The sequence below is a fragment of the Brachyhypopomus gauderio genome, unplaced genomic scaffold (assembly GCF_052324685.1).
Source record: "Brachyhypopomus gauderio isolate BG-103 unplaced genomic scaffold, BGAUD_0.2 sc78, whole genome shotgun sequence".
NCBI lineage: Eukaryota > Metazoa > Chordata > Actinopteri > Gymnotiformes > Hypopomidae > Brachyhypopomus > Brachyhypopomus gauderio.
The window spans coordinates 1,117,281-1,133,222 of record NW_027506899.1 but is presented as its reverse complement, the minus strand read 5'-3'; the positions used below and the strand labels follow the sequence as shown (position 1 = coordinate 1,133,222).

The window sequence follows — 15,942 nt, the reverse complement described above, 5'->3', positions numbered from 1 at the left end:
TTGCCAAATACCTTGCCAAATACACTTGCCAAATACTTGCCAAATACCTTACCAGATACAAGCTGCAAAACTGATTCTGATGAATGTGTACATGTGGATATGCTCAGAGGTTCTTTTCATCAAGCTCATCCAAAGTTTGGCATAAACAGTAACAAACAATGTGTTGCAAATAGTATTACTGCCATCATGACTAACAAAGTGAAAAATGTGCTTTCTTGGACAATCAGAGACCTTGATGATGTTCTGCTGAATGGTGACAGATTCTACAGCAATATAAGAGATGCCGGCAAAATTCATGATCCATTGGGCTATTTATATGTTACAGATGTACCTACAGAATACACTGTGTGTGGATATGACTTTTCAATAAATTTTCATGATGAAATGTTTACTGGGAAGTTTGGCGTCACTGAATATGGACCGTTACAAAACGTTCTTATGTCACATGATGAGGCAATCCGAAGAGTGTTTATGCAATGTGAAGCATGTTTGTTTACTGTTAAAGAGAATACATGTGCTATCATTAAACAAGACTCCTGGTATGTGCTGATTGACTCTCATTCACGAAGCGAAAACGGTGCACGTATTGATTCGGGCAAGAGTTTGGCTGCTTTTTATGCTGACATGGAATCATTACTTAAACACGTTATGATACTTGGTATTTCACTGAAAGCTGAAGGAGCACAATTTGAAGTCACTGGTGTTGTTGTGAACATAACTGGCAGAAGCACAGCGGAAGAGAAAATACAAGGTGATTTGTCTGTCACTACACACCGAGAGCTCTACAGCAGTGCGCTAAAACGAAATCGTAACACAAATGAAAATGAAACTAAGAAAGGTGACGCATTTGACCGTTCACAACCCTATACCAAAGGAAACGTGCAAAGTAAACGCAAAGCAGCTGAAAACGATTCCCAGGTGAAAACAGTACCCGAATTGCATGGTGGCAAACGAATAAAGCATGTAAACAACCTTACCGATGTATCTGTGAGAAATGACAGTGACGTGCTGATTGGCGACACACACCGTGAATGCTTTCAGTTTTGTCCATTGACAGTGAAACAGCAGAAGACATTATGTTTAAGGCAAAACGTTGTGTACATCGAACATGCTCGTAGAGACCTGATCGTGCCAGTATCGATGGGTGATCCTTGTGAAACGAAAACTATCATTGGTGACGGTAACTGTTTATTCAGATCACTGGCATTTGCAATTAGCGGAAGTGAGAAAGAACACAGAAAAATACGACGTGCTGTAACTACACAAATGGAGAGAAACGAATCTAAGTACATTAACTGTCTTCGACAAGGGTTTTCATCTGTTGCAAATTATCTTGCTACTTCCCGAATGAAATACGTGGGAACCTGGGCTACTGAAGTTGAAATACAAGCTGCAGCCGATCTTTTTTTTACCAATATATTTACATTCACTAGAAATACGTGGCTAAAATATTCATCGTGCAATAGTTGCGACCAAGATGCGGGAATATACCTCAAACATTGTAGCGAGTCTCATTATGAAGTAGTGACGTGTGTTAAAGTTCCTGATGGACAGACCTGTGCCGCATGTTTACAGAGATGTGACAGCAGAAAATCAGAAACAAAGTGCAATCGCTCTGAACTTGAGAAACGGAGAATCAAATATGGAACAAGCCAAGAGAAAAAGGAGGAAAAGATTCAGAGAACACTGAAACGATACCGTGAAAATGAAATATACAGAGATAGTGTCAAAACACGTAGCACTGTTGAATACGCAACGAATTTGCAACATAAAGAACGGAATAAGCAGTTAAGCATAAACAAATATGCGACTGACATGGAACACAGAGGAAAAGTTAAACAAGCAAGTGTAAACAAATATGCCACTGACATGGAACACAGGGAACACGTGAAACAATTAAGTATTAATAAATATTCTACAAATGAACATCACAGAGAGACTATAAAAAGAAAGAGTTTTGACGCTTATCATACCGATGCACAACTTCAAGCGGCTAAGAAACAAAGGAGTTTAGAAATGTATCATACCGATCATAAACATCAAGCAGCTAAAAAACAGAGGAGTTTAGAAGTTTATCATACCAATCCGGAATATCAAGCAGCTACGAAACAGAGGAGTATGGAGAGGAGTTTTGAAGCTTATCATACCGATGCACAACATCAAGCAGCTAAAAAACAACTTGGTATTGCGAGGTATAAAACAGACAGCTGTTACGCTAATGCTACTAAAATCAGAAGTAAAGAAAGACAGGACACAGAAAAAAAGAAACACAAAGATATTAACTATGTGATTGAAAAGTTCAGAGAGAAAATAAGTACAGGTCCTGAATATGTGTGTTCAGTATGCCATCGACTATTGTTCAAGAATCAAGTAATCAAATGCAGAAAAGATACATATCTCAACAAAGCCCAGGAGGTTGTTTCCATAGCAGAGAGATGTATTACTGACACATACTTACATCGATGTAGTCATACATGTGTTCCTAAGTGTAACATTCAAACTGGCCCTGCTGGATCACTGTGGATTTGCTTCACATGTCACAGAAAGATTCTTAATGGGAAAATGCCAGAAGAAAGTGTTATGAACAATCTTGCACTAGAACCAATTCCACCTGAACTGCACAATCTGAACTCACTTGAACAACATCTGATTGGGATGAATATTCCATTCATGAGGCTTGTGTCTTTACCAAAAGGTGGACAGAATGGTGTTCATGGACCTGTTGTGTGTGTTCCATCTAACATTGCAGATGTAACTGAAGTGCTACCAAGAACAGAAAATGTTGATTTGATGATTCGCATAAAACTAAAGAGGAAATTGACTTACAAGGGGCACTATGAGTACAAATTTGTTAATACAGAAAAAATCAAGGATGCATTATTGTACCTCAAACAACATAATGACTTTTACAGAGATGTGACGTTTAATAATGACTGGGTCAATCCACTAAATAAAACTGAACATGAAACACAAGAGCCTGATTACACATGTACACAGCATGTTGATGAGGAAAACATTGAGGAGAATATTGAATCTGAAGATGTGGATATAGATGAAACCTTGCACGACAGACAACAGCACGGTATGTTCATGGATACCTGTTTACAACCTGTTGATATTGCACAAGAGGTTTTGGATCAGCACTTTGATGGCATAATGTCTGTGGCACCTGCAGAAGGTAATAATCCTGTAAGGCTCTTGAACGATCATTCAAATGAGGCGAAGTGTTTTCCAGTTCTATTTCCAAATGGTGTGGGTACTTTTCATGACCACAGAAAAGAGAAACTTACACTGAGCAGATATTTGAACACCAGAATACTCAACGCAGACGGACGTTTTGCAAAGAACTTGGATTACATTTTTTATGGTCAATATTTGTCAGAGTTAAATCAGATTGTATCAAATGTGTCTATTGCATTGAGAAAAGGACATGATACACGCAACAAACCTGTGATTACGTCAGAAATGTTGACTAACAGAGAAGCCTTGCAGAACATTTTCAATTTTGATGAAGGGTATAAATTCTTAAGACCTATTCGTGGTACACCCCCTTTCTGGCAAAGTGTTCAAAAAGACCTGTTTGCAATGGTACGACAACTGGGTATTCCCACATGGTTTTGCTCATTTTCATCTGCTGATCTGCGTTGGCCAGAATTATTACAAACCATTCTCAAACAAGAGGGGAGAGAAACATCTACCGATGATCTAGACTGGTCAGAAAGATGTGCTCTATTAAAAACTAACCCTGTCACAGCAGCCAGGATGTTTGAACATCGATTCCACTGTTTCCTTAAAGATGTGATTATGTCTGAAGCCCAACCGATTGGCGAAATTGTTGATTATTTTTACAGAGTTGAATTTCAACAGCGTGGCTCACCTCACACTCACTGCTTGTTTTGGGTCAAAGATGCACCTCAAGTGGACAAAAATGATGATGATGAAGTTGTGTCATTTATAGATCATTATGTGACATGTGAAATGCCATCGGAGGATGACAAAGAAATGCATGAAATTGTTTCGAGTGTACAACAACACAGCAAAAGACATTCAAAATCATGCAAAAAAAACCGCACCACTTGTCGTTTTAACTTTCCACGTGCACCGAGTAGCAGAACATTTATAACAAGGCGTAAAACTGACAATCCTGAAAAAGATGCTAAAGAGAAAGATGAGAATTATGTGGAATCAGCCAAAGGTAATAACATGCCTTCAATGGAAAAAGATGTAGCAGAGGCTATCATGAAAAAAGTAAAAGATGCGTTATTGAATACAGATCTTATCTTTGATTCTACTGAGGAGTTATTTGCTTCGCTTGGTATAAGTCAAGAGATATTTGAAGCTGCTTACATCAGAGTGTCTCGAAAAACTACTTTTGTCCTAAAGAGAAAACCAGGTGACATATGGGTAAACCAATACAACAGAGATCTTATACGTTGTTGGAATGCAAATATGGACATTCAGTTTGTAGTCGATGCATATTCCTGCATTGTGTATATAATCTCTTACATTTCCAAAGCTGAGAGAGAGATGGGATTGCTTTTGTCACGTACTCAAAAAGAAGCCACAGAACAAGGTAACCTTGACGCTAAACATGCTTTACGGAAGCTCGGAAGTGTATTTTTGCACAATCGTGAAGTTTCAGCTCAGGAAAGTGTGTACCGACTTACTAACATGAAACTGAAAGAAGCCTCTCGCAAAGTGCAATTTATTCCTACTGGTGATAACGTAGTGAGAATGAGTCTTCCACTTCACGTAATACAAACGCGAGCTGAATATGACAATGATGATAATCAAAACATATGGATGAACAGCATCACAGACAGATACAGATATAGACCAAAAACTGACGAATTTTCCCAGATGTGTTTAGCCAGTTTTGCATCGGAGTACAGAATATTGTCAAAATCTGAAAGTTCAGCTCGTGATGCCATAAAGTTGGACAAAAGCTTAGGATTCATAAGGAAACGGACACGAACAGATGCTGCTGTTGTGCGATACGCTCGCTTTTCACCCACAAAACATCCAGAGAAGCATTATCAAAGCATTTTGCAATTGTTTTTGCCTCATTATTTGGATTGTCAACTCAAGCCACCAACTTTCAACACTTATGAGGATTTTTATAAGACTGGGTTTGTCAAATATTCTGATGAAGAAGTCCAATCAGTCAAAACGATAGTAGACTTAAATATGTCATTTTTCGAGAAAGACGCTGACACAATAGACGAAGCTGAAGAACAGCTAAAGAGAAACGGTCCAGTTGAAGATGCTTGGGCGGAAATCTGTCCAGAGAACGAACGTGAACGTTTAGAATGTCTTGACAAAAAAGAAAATCCTACTGATGAAACAGAGCAAAATATTTCTGCTGCTGACATACCTGATTTATTACCAACCGAACCACGCTGTGCTATAGGAAAAGAGAAAGGTATGCGAAAAGAGGAAGCAATGTACGTGCTTCGTTCACTAAACGAACAACAGTCTGAAATATTTTACAAAATTCGACATTGGTGTTTAGAAAAGACACTTGCTAAAAACCCGCAGCCATTTCATGTGTTTATATCTGGTCCAGGTGGTGTTGGAAAATCCATGTTAATCAAAGCAATATACTATGAATCATGTCGCATCCTGTCCCGATTGTCAGATAATCCAGATGAGACGCATGTGTTAATAACAGCTCCAACTGGTGTAAGTGCATTTAACATCGACGCTGCAACAATACACAACTGTTTCTCTATATCACCAGAGGTAACGCTGCCTTATCAACCGCTCGGAGATGAAAAGATAAATTCACTGAGAGCTAAATTGGGAAATCTACAAATTGTCATTATTGATGAAATCTCAATGGTTGATCACAAACTCTTATCGTATATTCATGGCAGATTGAGACAAATTAAACAACAAGGAGATTATTCTGCTTTTGGAAATGTGTCTATAATTGCAGTTGGTGATTTTTATCAACTTTCTCCTGTGAAAGGAAAGTCTCTATACACTGAGCCTAAAGGTGTAAATCTATGGCAGAACCACTTTGCATTGGTTGAGCTCTCACAAATCATGAGACAAAAAAACATGGAGTTTGCTCAGTTACTGAGTCGTTTAAGAAAACACAAAAGACAAGATAATTTGTCAGAACATGATGTGAATATGTTGAAATTATGTGAAACAGGTGGTGAAGGTGATGAACTGGACAGTACTGCTCTGTATATTTATGCAACAAATGCTGAAGTGGATGATCACAATGCAAACATGTTGAAGAAGGTATGTGCAGACATTACTATCATTCATGCACAGGACTTTGAAAAGATTGCAAAAACAGGTCGGCTGGAAAAAATGCATGAACATCATGTTCATACTACCCACACGTCTTTACCAGAATCTCTTCACATCGCTGTAAATGCTCATGTTATGCTTCTTAAAAACATCGATGTGGCAGACGGACTTGTAAACGGTGCATTTGGTACAGTTGCTGAAGTGTGTTTTGATTCTGAAGATGACTTTCCAGCCAAAATATATGTCACATTTGAAAATGAAAGAATAGGACATAAATTAAGAGCAAAACATCCTTGTTTAAAACCAGGATTTGAAAAAGCCACTCCTATTTTCCCTGAAGAAGAAAGAGTGACAAAAAGTGGTGGAATGCGACGTCAGTTTCCCCTGAAATTAGCCTGGGCTTGCACTGTTCACAAAGTACAAGGTCTTACTGTGGAAAAAGCTGTTGTGTCACTAAAAAAGATATTTGCAGCAGGACAAGCATATGTGGCCTTGAGTCGTGTAACATCTTTGGAAGGGCTTAAGATAAAAGATTTCAAAGAGAGTGCTATTTATGCCAAAGAAGACATTGAACAGTCATTACATAACATGCCTTTATTTATTGAACCAACGACAGAGCTGCCACCTCCCTGTGGGTCATTCAAGATTCTTCTGCACAATGTTGAAGGACTAACATGCCATGTGGAAGACCTGAGACATGATACGAGGTACATGGAAGCTGACATTATCTGTGTGACAGAAACTTGGTTACAACCAAATGATTGCAACATTGATATTGAATTATCTGAATTTTCATTCTATAGTAAACCCAGATGTTTTTCATATGACACTAGTCAGGTGATGTTTGCTGACTTGAAGGATCGACAACATGGTGGAGTTGGTGTGTATTATAAACGACATACTGGTTGTAGTATTGTTGATTTACCATGCATTAACATTGAATGCCTGCAGTTCATCCTACCTCAGCTGAATACAACAGTGGCAGTTCTGTACAGACCTCCTTCCTACAATCTGGTAATGTTTCAAAATAACTTGATACACTTGATTTCTCATATTGACAGGTTCCCAGGAAGAAAAGTGATCATGGGAGATTTCAATGAAAATCTTTTTGTAACAAGTACAATCAGTAATACTATGCAACTCCATGGCTTTACTCAGGTTATAAGAGAACCAACAACTGAATATGGCACTTTGATTGATCATGTATATATCAAAGATGTTTCTGCAGAAGATGTCAGTGTTTCTGTTATGCCAACATATTTCAGTTTTCATGAATGTGTTGTACTGAACTGTTTTCATTAATCTTCAATTTCAGGTACTTAACGTTTGCTGACGGTTTGCTGACACTTTACTGACAATTTGGTGACACTTTGAACTAAAACTTTTGATTAAGTCAGGCACAACTTGAAGCGTCCACGATGTGGGGGGTGGGGGATACAGGGGGTAAACTATCTGGACGGCCTCTTGTGGGAACAGACTAAGGAGCTGAGAGTGCCCTATTAACTGGTTCACAGCATTTTATTTTATTGTATGTATTATTTATTTTATTTTATTATGAAATATAAAGGTATTCATATAAAATACAGGCCAAATGTTTAACAAAGCAAAACAGTTCTCAAATCATCTGTTAAAGGACTGTTGACAAATATCATACTTCAGGACTGAATCCACAGGTAATACAGTTTCCAACAAGCAATAAACATGGACATTTAACTTCACATCTAATCCTGCACAAACCAAAATTCCTGATTAAAGGCTGGAGCTATTGGTCAAAGAGTGGTCAGTGCTGCCTACATCTCTGGGAACCTGGTGTCATACAGGAAAGCCAGGAATGTCCTTCTAAAGGCCAGGGACAAGTTGCAGTCATCTATCAAGGATGTGACATCAAGCACATATGGAATGACTTGCATGCTATCACAGATTACAGAGATGGACAGATTTGGTATCTGCTGCGTTCACCAGGTAAGATGTTCTATTGTAATTTGGAGACAAACATATCTTTATGTAAAGTTAAACTACCATTGTACTGTGACAGGTGCACATTAACCATGTCTGTGTCTGATGTGCTCAGATCTTTATGGAGGGTTCCCTTACACAAGGCATGTGGTATTGATGGCATCAATGATTCATCAGTGTGCACTGTAGGACCATGTTACAGTCATCTACCAATGATGTCACATCTAGCACATGTGGATTGGCATACACTCTATCACAGAATTAAAAGGTGGACAGGTCTGTGATACAAGTGTTGCTGCAGGTATGCTAAACATATTTCATATTCCTTTAGAGACCAGACAAACAACTTCACTCTAACTGTCACAGCTGCACCTTAACTATGACTCTATTTGATATGCTCAGATGATTCTTCAGGAGAATTCAGTCACACAAGTCCTTCCTACCTGAGGCTCAACTTCCATATTGGAGGGACTGTGACTACTAGCTGGGCCGCCCAATGGAGGATGGGTTCCCTTTTGAGTCTTGGTCCTCCCAAGGTTTCTTCCTAATCCTGCCAAGGGAGTTTTTCCTTGCCACTGTCGCCCCTGGCTTGCTCATTAGGGATATGGACCCATGCGCTTGTAAAGCTGCTTGCATACTGCACATATATAGATGAGATATATAGATGTAGAGACATATAGATATAGAGATATATAGATGTCTACACATATTGTGATTACTAACTACAGGTCTGCTTTGAACTCAATAATGACAAAATTTAAATTTACTGTGGACTGTATTATTATCTGATGTTTCTTTTATTTGCTGTGAACCAGTACAGGGCACCTCAGCTCCTTAGTGAGGGATTATTACAATAGTTATACTATACATTATTATTAACTTTTTTTAATTATATTGATCTAGATCAATATTTTTAAAGAAATGGTCTCAAATAAACAGACTGAATGTCACAGTCCTGCCTCCCTCCTGTCAGTCATGTCTTCTGTGTTTGTGTCTTTTATTTTGAAATTCCTAGTTGTCTCTGTCTTCACTCCCCTGCCTTGTTTTCTGCCCCTCGTTATTCTTTCTGCTGTGTCTTGTTGAGGCTCTTGTTTGGTCAGTGTATTTAAGTCTTGCGTTTAGTCTCCTATGTGGTATGTTATTTGGTATCTTGGTCTTTTGTGTCTATAATACTAGTCTGTGTGTACTCCTTGTATTTTGCATTCTCTGTTAGATGTACTTTGTGTGATTTTGCTTGTTGTCTTTCCTTTTCTTTAGCCTTGCCCACCCAGTTATTTCTGTTAGTGTTTGGTTCATATGTTAGATGTTTGATTTATTCTTGGTGTCTGTTTTGTGTGCTGTGTATGTATTTGTTTTGGTATTAAATCATTAATTAAATCATTAAATTAAATCATTGGTCAGTCCGCACTTGCATTCAGCCTTCTCTCCTAGTTGTTACACTGAACATGAAAAGATTTGCATTGTGTTGATTGTCAGTTATAAATAAAATACATTATGTTTATAAAGACATTCTCTTGTGTTATTATATTGACAATTTGCACTGGTCTCAAATAGAGCCCAAATATGAAAATGTTTGTCAATGTAATGTTCTGACAATTTTATGCAAATAAAAATCACATACACACTTGTTGTTTTTAGAAAATTGGGATTAGGGTTAGATACAAAGGCCATAGACCAAAGGCCTTAATCACTTTGAGCATGTGAGGTGAAATAATCAGAGGTGGACTTTACAGGTTCAGAAAGTAAAAGTCTTCACCAGGATATTACTGAAGCTTGCTAGATTTTCTAATTAGTGCAATCCAGGTAAAATGTGGAATCAACACAATCCAGGAAGCCTGAGCAAAATCCTGGTGGTGACTTTTACTTCCTGAACCTGCAATGCCCACCTCTGGAAATAAGCCTCTTGAATGCAGATACTTAGTGCACATAGCCTGTATAAAGAGATCTCCACATATCATGAGAACTTTATGAAAGAGTTTAAAAACATTGATCTTTTGGCCTTTAAAAAATGTGCTGTATTTTGGAAGGGAGAAGTCTAAAAACTATATGCGCATTTCAAATTTTGTCTCACAGCTCTATCTACTGGCCAAATAATTTGCAACTTTTGACAGTTATTGCATGAAAGAGGTTTGTATACCTTTGGTAAATATATACAGTGCAGTGTAGTTAGTGTCACATGTTATCAATGATGAATATAAATCTTTAACAAAGCTGTTAGGACAGATTTGCACATTTTGACCTTTTGGCCAGCGGTGCCTTTTATTTCATATGATCAGAAAAGCAGTAATTTACAATACAGGCAAAACGAACACAAGTACTCATGTTATTCTGTGCACAGAAGAATTAGGAAATCATAAAAGTTCAGGACTAATCCACAGATCAGCAGATCATCCAACAGGCAGTAGACATGGACAATACTGCATATATAGATGGACCCAATCAACAAATAACAGGCCATTGAGGCACTAAAGGCAAAAATACATTTTATTGGAAAAAAATTATTCAGATCATAGAACTAAATCGCATACTGAGATTAGCTTTGTGTGAGTGTAAGTGTGTTTGTGTGGTTCATGTGAGCAATAGTTTTCAGTCAGTTCTGGAATTTAGTACTACCATACTGATATTATAGTGACAAATAAGACATTTTAGTGAATTAAAAGGTTTATTTATGGTCAGACAGTGCACTTTTATTATGAGTTGTCATTTCAAAGTTAATTATTTCACTGTTCTGAATTATACAAGACCCATTACTTGTCTGCATTCTGCATAACAGGATTGCATCACAAGTTTTTATGATTTCTTAGGTTTTTGGGTACTGTAGCGCCCTTGACAGGCCAACTTGAGGCACTTAAAGCCCAAAAGGTTCAAAAGAAATTGTATTGGCAAAATGATTTAGATCACAGAACTAAATCACATGCTGAGATCAGCTTTGTGTGTGTTTCTGTGGTATTTCATTTGAGCAATATTTTAAAGTCAGTTCCGGTGTTTGGCCACTAGATGGAGCCCAAGCACTACCATACTGATCTCATTAATCTCAGTAATGCAATAGAACATTTTGGTCAATTAAAAGGTTCATTTCTGGTCAGGCAATGCACTTTTTGTTATGAGATGTAATTGCAATGTTATAGATCTCATTGATCTGAATCATACAAGCCCCATTACTTGTCTGTATTCTGCATAACAAGATTGCTGCATGAGTTTTTATGATTTCTTAGGTTTTTGGGTACTGTAGCGCCCCCGACAGGCCAATTTGAACCAAACTTGGCCTACCTCACAAGGACCTCAGTGTATAAAAGCATTTCAAATTGGGAGTTGATCACTTACATGGTTTATGAGTTATAGCAATAAAGGTCATTTATGGCATGGCCAGAAGGATATAATGGAAAAATGGACCAATCAGAAAAATAAAAATGCAACATTTTTTCCACAATTATTTAACTACAATGTCTACAGATTATGGCTATGCCATTCTTGCCATCATTGGATCAAATTCCTAGGACTAGTTCCTAAAGAGCTATTTTCAAACAATTGATGAATGTGACAAAAGTATGCATTTTTTAATAAGACTTGTAATTACAAAGTTGTCAGGACTACTGCAAGGAATAATAAGCAACAAGTTGCATGTTCCTAAGTGAAAATTTGAAGGAGTTATGCATGATTTTCACAAATAGCGCCACCTAGTGGCCAAATGTTTCAAAACTGCACAGCATGACACATAGTCCTGAGATATGCACAGTGGTGAGGTTTCATGTTGATTGGCCAATGGTAAGTCTGTCAAATGGCCAATTAATTCAAATAAAAATTAATTGGCTCATGGCGGCCATGTTTTTTGAGTGATGATGTCATCATTGTGTGTCTTGATATCACTTGGGCCCCTGATGATGCCTGTAAAGTTTTGGCTTGATGTGACTAATGGTTTCTGAGAAACAGTTTTTCCCATGTTATAGCGCCCCCTATTGGACAATCGTGGCCAGCTTTGACCTATGACCTCGGAGTCATGTGCCCTAACAACTGTTAAAATTTTATGAAGATCCGTCAAAGCGTTGCTGAGATATAGCTGTTTAAGTAAATTTGGCCACGCCCCAGAGCTATTGATTGACATGTCACAACGACACTGTATGCAAATGTCACAATTTTTTCCAGGAATATTGATAATGAGATTCTTCTGAACATTTTGATACCAAGCTTGTGGTGATCGGATGAAAAACCAGGGACTAGTATAAAAAAGTAGGTTTTGCATATTATGCAAATTAGCAAAAAATCTAAGTAGGCGGAGCTTAATGGTTCTTGAGGCTTTTTTGTTTGGCTTGAACCAAGGAATCCATCAGAAGTGGAATTTTGTTTCTAGGCCCTACGGTTTGGGAGATATGGACCAAAACGCAAAATGGTGCGCTATAGCGCCACCATCAGGCCAATGTGGGTCTCTGTACTTTAGCACGGTCTCGCAAAGAGACTACACCATTCTGCCAAGTTTGGTGTCTCTGGGCCTTACGGTCTAGGCTGCAGTATGCGTTTTATGCGGAGAAAAATAATAATAATAAGAAGAAAAAAGAAAAATTCGAGCAATTACAATAGGTTTCCCACACTACGTGTGTGAACCCTAATAATAATAATCGGAACAAAACCAATAGGGTTCCAGCACCGCTGGTGCTTGGACCCCTAATAATCAGAACAATTACAATAGGGTTCCAGCACCGCTGGTGCTTGGACCCCTAATAATAATAATCGGAACAAAACCAATAGGGTTCCAGCACCGCTGGTGCTTGGACCCCTAATAATCGGAACAAAACCAATAGGGTTCCAGCACCGCTGGTGCTTGGACCCCTAATAATAATCGGAACAAAAACAATAGGGTTCCAGCACCTTCAGTGCTTGGACCCCTAATAAGAAAGAAAGAAAGAAGAAAAATCCTAACAATAACAATAGGTTTCCCACACTACGTGTGTGAACCCTAAATAGCCGCAAGCGGCGATTACGGGGTCCAAGCTGAGGTTTGGCAAGATTTTGCACCCACTGGCACAACATTATGTAAAGCTTTATGAAATGTACATGAAAGTATATGAAGCACGTTCGTGAATGAAGTACCTGCTCAAAAAACAGAATCTAAATGGCAGCTTTTTAAACTTATGGTGGAATACTGCCCAACGTGGGATTCGAACCCCCGTTGTCCACGTGCATTGTGGCTGGGAGCACATTGCTCTAGCCATTGAGCTAATGGGTCTGACTGGATTACAGGCTCAACTCTAACTCTTTTGAGGAAAAGAATGACCTTTGATCTGCATGCATGTTCAGCATAGAAAATGAAAATATTCACAGTACAACCATTTGTGGATGGATTTGGCACAAACTTGGCAGATATCACCTCAGTGGTCTTCTGAATGTGTCTGTCCATTTTCATAACAATCAGACATTATATAGGGGAGTTTTTGAAATATGCAGTTCATATGTCATGACGGTACCATTGTGATGCATATGAAAAATATTAAATTGCAAGAATCTTAGAATTTGTTCCACCAGTTTTGTATTTCACATGCTGCTGGATATTATAATATGTGATTTGAGGTGATGGAGTGAAAATCCTAGGACTAGTATGAAAAGTGTAAATTATATGTATTGGATTATACACAAAAATCTGTACTTTTTTGCAAAGCACTTGCAATTACAAAGTTGTTAGTGATTTTGCATAGAATCATATGAGATCATGATTGTCCTTCTACATGAAAGCATGGAGGGCAGGAGAGTTTTTTGGCCGTTATAGCGCCACCTAGGTGTGCATGTCTGCCAAAATGTATGTGCAGGTCTAGACACCCAATAGGTACATGTATGTGAAATTTGGTATGAATACGTGAAAGAATGCCTGAGATATAGCAGAATATGTGGATTTTTGGCGAAGGAATTTTCTACGCTTGACTTGTGATGCATGTGGCCACGCCCATGTGCAGAAATGTGCACTTTGGCTCCATAACAATTAAAGTTCAGACTCTTCTGAGCGCCTGGATATCACATATGTGCATGTATGTGAAAAATCCAGGGACTAGTACGCGCTCAAAAATGTGTGTGTATTTGCATATTATGCAAATTAGCTCGAAATCTAAGGGGCGGAGCATATGGCCACAATTTTATTTTTTGTAGAATGGAACATGGCCGATCAGATGCAATTGGAATTTTTTGTTTACGACATACGGTGTAGGCGTGAAAATTTTTTGCGCGTTTGTGTGCGCTATAGCGCCACCTATAGGCGTATATGGCTGGCGTTGGGTGCCTGAGTAGCGGAGGTGTCCTTGACCAGTTGGCCAAAGGAGAAGTCTGTACGACTTACGGTTTAGGCTGCACGATGCGTTTTAGGGCAGAAAAAGAAGAATAATAATAATCGGAACAAATACAATAGGGTTCCAGCACCGCTGGTGCTTGGACCCCTAATAATAATAATAATAATAATAATCGGAACAAAACCAATAGGGTTCCAGCACCGCTGGTGCTTGGACCCCTAAATATAGCCGCAAGCGGCAATTACGGGGTCCAAGCTGAGGTTTGGCAAAATTTGCGCACCCACTGGTACATCATGTAAAGGTATATGAAATGTACATGAAAGTATATGAAGCACGTTCGTGAATGAAGTACCTGCTCAAAAAACAGAATCTAAATTGCAGCTTTTTAAACTTATGGTGGAATACTGCCCAACGTGGGATTCGAACCCCCGTTGTCCACGTGCATTGTGGCTGGGAGCACATTGCTCTACCCATTGAGCTAATGGGTCTGACTGGAATAGGCTCAACTCTAACTCTTTTGAGGAAAAGAATGACCTTTGGTCTGCATGCATGTTCAGCATAGAAAATGAAAATATTCACAGTACAACCATTTGTGGATGGATTTGGCACAAACTTGGCAGATATCACCTCAGTGGTCTTCTGAATGTGTCTGTCCATTTTCACAACAATCAGACATTATATAGGGGAGTTTTTGAAATATGCAGTTCATATGTCATGACGGTACCATTGTGATGCATATGAAAAATATTAAATTGCAAGAATCTTAGAATTTGTTCCACCAGTTTTGTATTTCACATGCTGCTGGATATTATAATATGTGATTTGAGGTGATGGAGTGAAAATCCTAGGACTAGTATGAAAAGTGTAAATTATATGTATTGGATTATACACAAAAATCTGTACTTTTTTGCAAAGCACTTGCAATTACAAAGTTGTTAGTGATTTTGCATAGAATCATATGAGATCATGATTGTCCTTCTACATGAAAGCATGTAGGAGTAATTCAGGAATTTCTAGTATAGCGCCACCTAGTGGTGCAATTCCCGTCATACTTTGATATGTATTAGAGGGTGTGTAGATGAACATAATATGTGAGTTTCATGTTAATTGGCATATGATAAGCTTGTGAAAGGTGTACTGAAAGCTGATTGGTCGATAGCGGCGGCCATATTGGACATATGATGGTGCAGGTCAAGGACCTGTGTCATAGGTGCATATAGATGATGCGTACCAAGTTTGGAGTTATTTGGCCAATCGGTGTGGGCAGGAGAGTTTTTTGGCCGTTATAGCGCCACCTAGGTGTGCATGTCTGCCAAAATGTGTGTGCCGGTCTAGACACCCAATAGGTACATGTGTGTGAAATTTGGAGTGAATACATGAAAGTATGCCTGAGATACAGCAGAAAATGTGGATTTTTGGCGAAGGAATTTTCGACGCTTGACTTGTGATGCAT

At 38.5% G+C, this 15,942-nt stretch overlaps 1 long non-coding RNA gene across 4 annotated transcripts; it reads left to right on the top strand.

Annotated features, from left to right (window-relative positions):
- The first annotated feature begins 23 nt into the window (after positions 1–23).
- Positions 24–9,639, top strand: LOC143492522 (uncharacterized). 4 transcript variants are annotated; one of them, XR_013125259.1, is made up of 9 exons: positions 24–5,422; positions 5,567–5,682; positions 6,161–6,252; positions 6,881–6,971; positions 7,068–7,278; positions 7,580–7,937; positions 8,020–8,226; positions 8,336–8,521; positions 8,623–9,639. It is a non-coding gene; the product is annotated as an uncharacterized LOC143492522 (long non-coding RNA). The 4 variants fall into 4 exon arrangements; XR_013125260.1 differs by having other exon boundaries at positions 7,216–7,278; positions 7,580–8,226; XR_013125258.1 differs by having other exon boundaries at positions 7,580–8,226.
- Positions 9,640–15,942: the final 6,303 nt, after the last annotated feature.